General features: G+C 31.0%; 1 long non-coding RNA gene and 2 pseudogenes across 1 annotated transcript; 1 reads left to right on the forward strand and 2 right to left on the reverse strand.

The window, feature by feature from the left end:
- Positions 1–2,116: 2,116 nt before the first annotated feature.
- Positions 2,117–5,085, reverse strand: LOC148209791 (uncharacterized; annotated as a pseudogene).
- A 1,030-nt stretch (positions 5,086–6,115) lies between these two features.
- Positions 6,116–9,519, forward strand: LOC111019285 (glycosyl hydrolase 5 family protein-like; annotated as a pseudogene).
- A 269-nt stretch (positions 9,520–9,788) lies between these two features.
- LOC148209792 (uncharacterized) lies at positions 9,789–11,225 on the reverse strand. Its single transcript, XR_015792636.1, has 2 exons — positions 11,085–11,225; positions 9,789–10,544 (listed from the first exon to the last, which is right to left on the reverse strand). It is a non-coding gene; the product is annotated as an uncharacterized LOC148209792 (long non-coding RNA).
- Positions 11,226–12,065: the final 840 nt, after the last annotated feature.

A 12,065-nucleotide genomic window follows, 5' to 3' on the forward strand; every position in this document is an offset into this window, starting at 1 on the left:
AAAGAATCAAGTGAGGAAGAAGAACAAGAAGGAGCAGAAGACAAAGAAGAGGAAAAAGCTAATGAAGATGAAATTGTAAGTATAGTGAGACAATAGTTAGTTTTATTAATCATTTACTCGTGTTATTCACTTATTGAAACTCATCGATGATTTTTATTTATAGAAAATTACAAAGAAACGATAAAAAAAAATCCACGACAAAGGGTCAAAGCAGGTAAAATAGTGATTTACTGTTATACAGCTGATATATACTGATATATAACTTATGGACTTCTGATATACAATTGATTACTGTTATATAACTGATATATAACAGATATAGAACTGATTGACTTCTGATATACTATTGATTATTGGCTTCTGATATACTACAGATTTACTTCTAATATACTACTAATTTGCACATATACTCTTGATATACTCTTGATATATATATATATATATATCATATGTAACTGATTGACTTCTGATATACTATTGATTATTGGCTTCTGATGTACTAATGATTGACAGATATACTCCTAATATGTATGTGATATATGTTTGATATACATATGATATATAACTGATTTACGTTTGATATAACTATGATATCTAATACTATAGCTGATATATAACTGATTGACTTCTACTATACTATTGATTTACTTTTGATATACTAATGATTGACAGATATATTCCTGATATATATGTGATATATATTTGATAGACATATGATATAGAACTGATTTACTTCTGCTATAAATATGATATCTACAAATTATTTCAAATATATTACCTCTAATATGTTTCTTAAATACTACTAATATATCAAATAATTTTTTTTCAGATGAAAACAATGGTCCAAACAAGGAAAATGAAAACTAAAGTCATTGAAGAAAAGGTTGATGTTGTGCGTCCCAAAAGACAGCATAAACCAACTCCAAAGGTGTTGTCTATGGAAAAATGAAAAGCTGCAAAAATATCATCTCCTAAGACACGACAATCACCGAGAACGAAGATTGATCATGATTGCCCAAGCTTTGACTTGAAGATTACTCAATGATGAAGAACTTGGAACTTGTGCTTCTGGACCTTGCTTCTACTTTTCTAGACTTTTGGAACTCATACTTCTACTTTTCTAGACTTTTGGAACTCATACTTCTACTTTTATTGTGACATTATTAGTCTACTTTGTGTTTATGAATGTGACAATCTACTCATGTTTAGATTACAAGACAATATCTTAAAGGTTTTAAATGATATGCCATTTCTTTGGGGCAATGTTCTTTTGATATGAATACCTTTGAGTTCATTTTTGATGTTTAAACCTTTAAACTTTTTGAGTTCATATTGATATTACTTCTTTTTGTACTACTGATATATGTATGATGTATACTTGATATATTACTGATAGATTATTGATATATAGATTTACAACTGATATAATTCTGATATACAGACTAATGTAATGCTCTAAATTATGTCATCAACTATAACTTACAGAAGCAAAACCATATAAGCAAACTCTATTGGGTATACACATTATGTTGTAACAAAGAAACTACTTCATTGTAAATTCAAATCATAAAAGCAATGTTTTGGTATACATCCTTGATATACATCATTGTTCAATAGGTGCAAATTTACAAGTTCTACGATTGTGTCCAACACGTTGACAACGTCCGCATTTTGTGTGCTTTCTCACCTCACCAATTGAAGGAATCCTTTGTTTTCGAGGCCTTCCTGCTGGACGTTTAATGATAGGAGGTAATACATTAACATCAATTGCTACAGATCCCCAATCCAAATGGTTACTGATAGGACGAATTGAACCATTATAAGTGAATAACAATCTACTAGACAGTTAATATTCAGACACATATGAATAAGGATAATCCTACAAATAACTGCAAGTGCATGGGCACAAGAAATTTCTTTCAAATCCCAAACACGACAAGTGCAACTTTTAGAACCCAAATTTACCAAAAAATTATCCGCTTTATGAATTACTTGAAATTCAACGTTGATGATAGGATCAACCTGAAAAAAAGAAAAAAAAGTAATAATAAAAATAGGTTGTGAAAGAAAAATAAACATTATTAAATAATAAAAAGTAAAAACACTTACCATCAAACTTTTGGATTCATTAAATTGTTTATGTATCTCAGTATCAGCCCAATGACTCAAAAAACTATTCAGAAAAGATGCTGATTTACTTCTATCATAAAACCACCTTTGAAGTAATTGTCTAACTGAATCAAGTAGTGATGCAACAGGTAAATCTCTTGACTCTTTCAAAGTTGCATTTAGGCTCTCAGAAATATTAGTTGTCGACATTTGATATCTTCTTTCTTTAGTGTGTGCACGAGCCCATTTCTCAAATCCAACATTACTAAGATATTCTCGTATAGTAGGATATATTGATTCCATCAACCTCATATTTAACTCAAAATCATTAGTTGTGTAGGATTTGACACAGTTTTCAAAAAGTCTATCAATCAAGGAGTCCTTGTATGACAACTTCAAATTCTTTAACAGATGTCGCTTACAAACACAATATTGAGCATATGGAAAAACCTTTAGAACACTTCTTCCAATGCTTAAATGACGATTAGAAATGATAACTAACCCTTCTCGATCTCCAAAACTGTTCTTTAAATTTTGAAAAAACCATCTCCATGATGCATCATTTTCTGAATCTACTATACCAAAAGCAAGAGGAAAAATCTGATTGTTACCATCGCACGTTGAGGCAATCAATAATGTACCACCATATTTGCTCGTCAAAAATGTCCCATCAACAGATATATTAGGTCTACAATACCTCCAACCTTCAATAGATGCACCTAGAGCCATGAAACAATACTTAAAATGTCTAGTCTTATCAATTTCATATGTAGTGTATGTACCTACAAAAATAATATAAATAGAACTATTGTATCAGCGTAAAATATCATTACACATCAAATATATCAATAATATATCACATCAATACGTCAAATATATTAGTAATATATCACAGCAACATGTCAAGATATCAAAATCAGATATGATAATCAGTAGTATAATCAAATATATATCAGTAGTATATCAACAATATATCAGAACACCTACATCATAATAAAATCAAGAAGATATATCATCCCATACATATTATACATATATCAGAAGCATATATTATTGGTATATCATTAAAGAAAACAAACCTGGATTCATTTCTTTCAACTTCACAAAAAACTTCGGAATCAAATGCATAAGAATCATCAGCATCTCCTGTCAACAATTTATTAACAGCTGTTTTTGCCCTCCAAGCTTTATAATAACTAACACCAACTCCATAGTTTGTGCGCATATGATGAATGATATCTTTCGGAGTCGAACGATCAGAAGAACTAAATCTAAATTTCTCAACCATACATTCACCAATAAAAGATGATGAAGCTTGTCTATGAGAAGATTGAACTATCGTCGTACGACAATTATGATCACTAACATACTTTCTAATCATCCATAGTTCACTACCTGTATAACGAGATGCTCTAACATACCATTGGCAGCCATTCTGAACACATTCAAACTCAACTAATTTGAAATTTGATCTCAAAGTCTTGAACTGAAAGCTATTCTTTATAGTCATAAAGTGAAAAGCTTTTGACAAAACTTCCTTATTTGCAAATAGATCCTTCTCCTTCAGATAAAATGCAGAAGACATACTAGTAATATTAACATCGTTATAAACTTGAAAATCTCTTTCAATTATAGAAGAAGAAGTAACAACCATACCTAAATTCTCACTTCCAGAATTAATAACACTAGACTCCTCCAAAGGCATAGCATTTACATGAGCAACTAAAGGATATCTTGTGCTGTCATCCTTAACCAAAGTAAAAAACCAAGCAGCATCTTTATCTTCATTAATCTCAACAACAGTTTGAACTCCATTACTACCAAACTTTAATAAAACTGAAGATTGGACAAAACAAATTGATGGATCTAACTTCACTTCATTCAATATCAAATTCCTAAAATTTTGAAAATTCATATCTTCGTCAACCAAAATCCCAATAGTTTTGTAATTCATATAGCAATGACTATCATCCCATTCACCACTGTGAAAAACAATTATTGCAAGCTTGCCCATAACTACAAACACTGCAAAATATAAAATATTGATGATATTAGTATATCAATCAACAAATAACATAACATAAGCCGCAGACATACCCTATATTTAATATCTATATTGAGTATATCAGTTATAGATATACGTAAAATATCTATGATATACCTCACTGATATACTTCATACTCAATGGAAGTATATCGGTATGATATACCTCACTGATTTAGGTGATATACCTCACCTAAAATTCAGGCAGGTTCTCCACAATCTTAATGGTGATCCTTCACCCAAAATCAGACACCAAAAACTAAAATCAAGCTTAAATTCGAAAGAAGAAGAAGAAAAACTAAAATCAAGACCTCAGAAACGAACAAAATCGAAGAAGAACAACAACAAAAACTAAATATAATTATAATAGTCCCCCAAGAAGTCCAAATTCTTCTTTTAGAAATCTGCCTTATTAAAACGGACAGAAGTTCCTCAAAGGTTGAAAGTTCTTCACGAACAAAATCGAAGAAAAAGAAGAAATAAAATCAAAAGAGCTAAAATGGAAACCTGATGAACAAACGAAGACGAAGTAAGAAGCTAAAATCGATACCTGATGAACGAATGAATACGAATGAAGAAGATAAAATTGATACCTGATGAACGAACAAAGACAAGCGAAGAAGAGACGAACGAAGAAGACGATGATCCGAGAGAGAACGAAGATGCGCGAAGAAGAAGATGATCCGAGAGAGAACGAAGAAGCACGAAGAAGAGACGAACGAAGAAGACGATGATCTGAGCGAGAGAGAACGAAAGAGTGTGATAAATATGATGAGGGCAATTTGGGAATACTTAATTCAAAATCAGAATCCTATAAAAATTGCTATATTTGAAATTTTGATAAGTGGGTGCTATATTATTAAATACCTAAAACTTATTTGCCACCCAATGCAATAACCCAAATAAGTTTATATGTAATAAGTGATTTATAGTAGATTTCATTTCAAATTGAATGATTTAATCAATTTTAGGAATATCTTAAATTTCGATTATTTTAAAAAATGATTTGATTTTATTGTTGTTAAATTAATTTTTAAACCAACTTTAGTATTAAATTAATTTTTTTGGATTCTTCTTGACCGATTTTGTTCTCAATTTTAATCTATTTTTTACCAATGTGTATATATGACTAACTACCTCAATGCATTTGCACTTAGTCTTAATATTTTTATTTGCTTCTGGGATATTTACCTTTGAATTATTGTCTCAATTTTCACCAAAGCGTATATTTAATACCTCAATGATATTTTTTGCATTTATATTTCCATCTCTATAAAATAATACCTAATTAGTTTAGTTTTATTTTTTTATTGTTAAAGGCTCAACCTCTTAATTTTGCTATTTTGAAAAATTGAAATGCAGTTGCTAATTTTATAAATAGTTATTAGTTTACATATATAAATGCCCACTTTTTTATCCATAACATATAATTTCAAAATTTTCATAAATCAGCAAAGAAAAGAAAAAAAAAAACATCACATAATTTATTATTATATATTAATAATATTATTTTTTTAGTAGAATATGTGGGGATGGGGATCCAACTCACAACTTCTTGGTTGGAAATATATGTAAATTATCATTGAGCTATGTTTACTTTAGCTATATTAATAATAATATGGGTATGCGTATATGTTTATTTTAGAAGTGTATGTACTATATATTGTTTGTCTCCTATTCCAAGCAAGGTTCATGTTAGATATATTCAATTCAAAGAAACAAAAAGCTTTTCTAATCCAAAGCTAAATTAAGTACATTTTTTGTTTTTCTTTGATTTTTCTTTTTTCTTTGTAAGACGGATTCAACATTTGCTTTCTAGGCTAGAAGTTTTATCTATGGTTGAAGATGGAAAAACACAATTTATTAATTAATTAAACTTTCTCAATTTAGAAAAAAACAAAAAATAAGTTTTAGAAGTTACAACAAACTTTGAAAAAATTTGAACTATATATAAGGAATGTTTGAGATATCCTTCTTCCAACACAAATGAAAAAGAGGATATCATATTTACAAAAAAGATAAAACAAAAATGGGAAGAACTTTGCAAGTAATTATTTTCGTTCTAGTGCTAGTCTTTGTGTCTTCATCACTTTTAGCTTTTTCTCTTCCTCTTTCAACACGAGGAAGATGGATCATTGATTCAAAAACAGGGCGTCGAGTGAAGCTTGTGTGCATGAATTAGCCTTCCCACACACAGAGCATGCTGGCAGAAGGCCTCAACCATAGGCCATATTGAAAGAACTAGCAGATGAAGCAATCAAGTTGAGGTTCAATTGTCAGCGTCTCACATATGCAACCCACATGTTCACTTCGCAAATAGGACGATTGAAGAGAACTTTGACCTGCTTGATTTGAAACAAACAAAATCTGGATTGGCTCAATATAACCCTTTTGTGCTTAACAAGACCATTGTTGAAAGCGTATGAAGCAGTTGTTGACATGCTTGGGGCAAGTGGTTTAATGGTGATTGCTGACAACCACATTAGCCAATCGAGATGGTGTTGCTCTCTTGATGACGGGAATGACTTCTTTGGAGATAGCAGTTTTGACCCTCAAGAGTGGTTACAAGGTCTTCGATTAGTTGCTCGGCGATTTCTCAACAAATCAACAGTATGTAATATTAAAATATTTTCTCAAATTCTCGAAACTAAATCCAAGAATTTTAAAGATTAGAAACTATAATATTCTAATAGCAAAACCAATATTTTTTATGCTATTTAGGTGCTAGCAATGAGCCTACAGAACGAGATACGAGGAACAATGGAAAACGCGAATGATTGGAACAATTATGTAACTCAAGGAGTAACAACAATCCACAACATAAATCCAACAGTTTTGGTGATTGTTTCAGGCCTAGATTATGACAACGATCTTCGATGCTTAAAGGAGAAGCCGAAGCCCTTGACCGTAGAGACATTAGACAACAAGTTGGTTTTCGAAGTGCACTTGTATTCCTTTAGTGGAGATTTTGAGAGCAAATTTGTACAACAACCACTGAGCAATATATGTGCAAATATCATGAATGGCTTCGTAGACCATGCTGAGTTTGTGATTGAAGGGCCAAACCCATTTTCTTTATTCGTTAGTGAATACGGGTATGATCAAAGGGAGGTTAACGATGCAGAAAATTGATTCATGAGTTGCTTCAAAGCTCATCTTGCACGAAAAGACTTGGATTGGGCATTGTGGGCTTGGTAAGGCAGCTACTATTATAGGGAAGGTCAAGCAGAACCTGCAGAAACTTTTGGAGTTCTTGACTCTAATTGGACTCAATTTAAAAACCCTAACTTTGCAAAGAAGTTTCAACTATTGCCGACCATGTTGCAAGGTAATGGTATATTAACAAGTTCAAATATATATATCCCTAACAAGTAAACTATTATGAAAACAATGTTCGAAAACAATGCTAACTAGTTAAACTACAGTTTGTGAGAGTAAATTACAATTTGTGAAACTAAATATATACTTTTTTAATGGTACAAATCCAAATTATAATGCATCATCCTCGTATGTTATGTATCATCCACAAAGTGGCCAATGTGTCATAAGCTCTAATGACAATAAAGGAATGTTTTTGAGCAATTGCTCGACTTCAAGTCGATGGAATCATGGTGGTGATGGTACTCCAATTAAGATGACGACTACTGGTTTATGCTTAAAGGCCAGTGGGGAAGGTGTCGGAGTATCTCTTTCAAATGATTGTTTGAGTCAACAAAGTGCTTGGAGAGCCATTTCAAACTCTAAGCTTCATTTGGCCACATTCACTCAAGATGGAAAAAACCTTTGCTTACAAATTGAAAGCTTCAATTCTTCAAAAATTGTTCCTAACTCTTGTATTTGTGCCAATGGAGAGTCAAATTGTCTCCAAGATACCTAAAGTCAATGGTTCGAACTTGTTGCAACCAACACAATTTAATTGACTTTGTATTTGTAAAATTTATAATAACAGCGATTCATCGTTTATGACTCTTTTTGAGTAAAAAAATTTGACGTCATTCGAGAAATCTTTAACCCTTGTTACATGAGCATATATATATATTGGGCTATTCTTGTTGATAATCAAATTTAATTTTTAGAAAAGAAAAAATAAAGAATCATCCATTAAAATAATAATGTTACAACACACTATTCGTTTTTTGTTTCACCAGGTTTAAAAAAAAAAAAAAAATCACTCTGGTCATCATATATCATTGCTCTTTAAAAAAGGCCTTGATCTCATTGCTTGATGGACAAAGGATAATCTCCATATTCAAGATTTTATTAGCTATTGAAACTATTTTGTGAAGCTTCAATTTAATTTGTGTATTGATTTGCCACAACACGTCTTCACTAATTTTAGTAATTTTATCGAAATATTTATGATTGTACTAAAATAAATACATCAAATTAGAAGAAAATAATAGAATTAGGAAAAAGATTATGGTAGGGAGAGTGTTGAGATGTATGTTCAGTGATTTTTTTTTTAATTGGGTGCTATGTCTTAAGAATCCTGCGTTGAAAAGATAATAGACTTAACAAAGATGTATAATAGACACAGACTGCTTTCTTATTGTCAATTGGTTTTGATATGGAACGATGAATATTGATATGGTATTAGAGCCCAACAACCTTAAACGAGCATCTGGTCCTCCAAAAATGAGTAAAAAGAGCTAGATATTCAGAGGTCATGTTAAGGATCCCACATTAAAAAGACAAGGGAGCTAACAAATGTTTATAATAGACATGAGTTACTCCTCTCATTGCCAATTGATTTTGAGACGGAACCCCATGAATATTGATACTATATAGTCTCTTGTAATAATATCTTATTAGACTAGTGTTTCTTTTAGTTCAAAAAATTGTAGAGGTGAGAAATTGAAGTTGTAACTCTAAGAGAGGTAATAAATATCTTATTCACCGATCTAAGTACTGATTCCAACCGTCAGAATATCCTAAAATTAGGTTCAAGCCAAATAAACACTAGTCTATTTTAAAGTTTTTCAATTGATTTGATCAATGTAAGGACTCGTTGTTTTGGACATTCAATTTTGTAAATAGAGTCAGTAAGTCTGTGTCGTTTGTGGCAAGGAATTGCTGTAAGAGTACCAGAAAATGAAGCAAACCGGAGTTGGTCGTGCAACCCGAGTGACACGACTCGTCCCAGAACAGCTACTAGTTCAAGAACGGACCGCGCCGACCATAGACTCCACTAGGTGCAGAGTCTATAGTTGAAAATCTTCTAGACTTTTACACTAACTTTTAACATTACTTCTATTCTTCAATTTCTTCTAGATACACTATTCATGATGTAACTACAAATGATATGCAATTTCTTAACGACTCTGGGTGGTAGAAGTTTGTCCATTCTCTCTTTTAAACTCAAATACAACCTGGGGGGAAAACAAAGGGTAAAAAGGGAGTTGAAAAGCTCAATGAGTGGTAACTTAATAAAAAAAAAAATATTGTAAAACTTCTTTCATAAACAACTGAAGTTTCGAAATTCTGCAAAACAAGCCTTATAAAACCGTTCTAAGAAATATTCTCATTAAATCTCATAAAACTTGAGAAACTAAAACTCATAAAGACTTTCTCATAATAAATGTGTAACAGCACGCATTCTCTAATAAATTTGTAAATCGTTCTCCTGAAACATTAAATAGAGCTAGGAAAACACTTTCTAATATCATATAAAACATTTTCTTTCAACCAATAAATAGGTTCAGAAAACTCAACACCACATATGTATCCAATTTTATTCTGGTCTACTAGCATAGAGTAATCTCAATACGTACAGCAGAATAATTCTATTTCTGGTCTACTGACATAGAGTAATCTCAATATACACAGCAGAATAATTCTCCAACACGTGGAGTGAAATGGTCCCAAAGACCTTCTATTTCTGGGTATACTATAGAAATACATTCATATAGCATACGGGTAATCACCTGGATACAATAACATGATGGTTTGAAAACTTCTTTCTCAATCTCCTAAACCGTTCTAAAATTCTTTCTTTCTTCTTTCTAGGAACATTTCTTTCTTTCTCAAATCATTTCTAAAACCTTTCTTTCTAAAAAACATTTCATGAAATTCTAATATTATTTTCTGAAATCTCTTTCTAAATAACATTTCATAACTTTCTCGAACATTTCTCTAAATCATAAAGCATTTCTCAATTCTAATAAACATTTCTAAAATAATTCTTTCTAACACATTTTCTTCAATTCTCAGCAAAAATGCTAAATCATACATAATATATGTACTTTCTTGAAATTCTATCATGATATACTTCTAAAAACATTTCCAAAATAAACCACTCACAAATTCCAATAATAATATCCAAAAACGTTTAATAAAAGAACCACTCACAAATCCTTTAAGGGAGTCGTATGCTGTTCCGATTTCCACATGACCTGAAATATCCACTTAATTCCAACATAAACTAATTTCAAACTTTAATCACAATAACTTCAAAATAACACAATTACCCAAATTTCCCATTGTCTCTGTTCATTGAAAACTCACTACTTTTTCTTCTTACAAGTGGGTCCCAACAAACCCATTAAATTTCTCTTTCCCCCACTCCATTTCACGCAAATAACCCAATTTTTCCAACATTTTCTTCTTTTTTTTTCCTTTTTTTAATTTAATTTAAAAACCACTCTCTCTCTCCTCTACTATTCATCATCTTGTTCCTTAACCCAAAACCACCGTACCATGACTTCTTCCCCTCCATTTCTTTTTTTTAGCTTCTGCAAACTATACCAAACCAGATTTGTGACCAAAACGCATAAATTGAAGCTAACTCATCGATACGCATATTCACGTAAACCAAAAATCCAAGTTCAACACCTATTTCAAGAGATTTCTTAGGCAAAACAACAAACCCATAAACTATTTCTCTTCAACCCCTATTTCTTCCCAAACCTTTAAATAAAAACAACTTTAATTACCACTTCTAAGGTTGGTTCTTCAATCCGGCTCACAATCACCATCAATTTCTTCCTCTTCCTTATGTTTCGGTTGAAATCGCCAAGATCCCCTTTTCTTCCTCCTTTTTCCTTTTCGTTCTCTTTCTTTTCCTTTATTTTCTTTCTTTTTCTTTCCTTTTTTTTTTTATCTAATTTTCCTTACCACCACGTGTCCTCTTACACCACACACACTTGCACCCCATTTTTTTTTTCAATTTCCCAATTTCTTTTTAAACACAAGAGTAAAAATTCATTTTCTTTTTCTTTTTTTTTATCCAACGACCAAAATGCCCTTATTCCATTTTTTCTTATTATTTTTTTTTTTAACTCCAAACGGTCCTTACACTGAGAAAGTCTATTTTATATTAGGTCCACTCTCCTTTGGCTGTTGATTTTTCTATTTTTTTTAGAAAACATCCAAAAAAGAAAGTCTATTTTCGTTGCAACTTATGGCTGCTAATCCGATTTATAGGACATGATTGTTATGGTCTTAGAAGATTAAGAAAAAAGACAAAGAAAAATAGCATAGCTTCAATTACAAGATCGATTCGTTTCATTTTTTTTATTAGCTACTTGTTAGAAAGGCAAGATATGCAATTACATCCTATATAAAGATGCAACCTCTCAAATTTGAATCTTCATCTAAAAGTTCCATGTCTTGATTTTCAAAACTTGTTACTTGGCTCAATATATATTCTTTGTGACTTCCAATAACGTTGTGGACATTTACTCATCAAGCAAATGAAAAAAAATGTCGTGTCCACTCATTAAAGCTTTTTATTTAGTTATGTATATAAAATTATTAATACATAGTTAAAAAAAAGGTTTTTTTATGCTATGAGTAAGAATAAAATATTTTAAAAGTTTAAAGACGAATAATAATAATAATAATTCAAGAGCAAAAATACACACTCTTATGCAACATATATTTAATTAAACATGCGTTCACAATGCATAATAATT

The sequence above is a fragment of the Momordica charantia genome, assembly GCF_013281855.1.
Source record: "Momordica charantia cultivar OHB3-1 chromosome 8 unlocalized genomic scaffold, Mcharantia_2.0 BLBB01000008.1, whole genome shotgun sequence".
Classification (NCBI taxonomy): domain Eukaryota; kingdom Viridiplantae; phylum Streptophyta; class Magnoliopsida; order Cucurbitales; family Cucurbitaceae; genus Momordica; species Momordica charantia.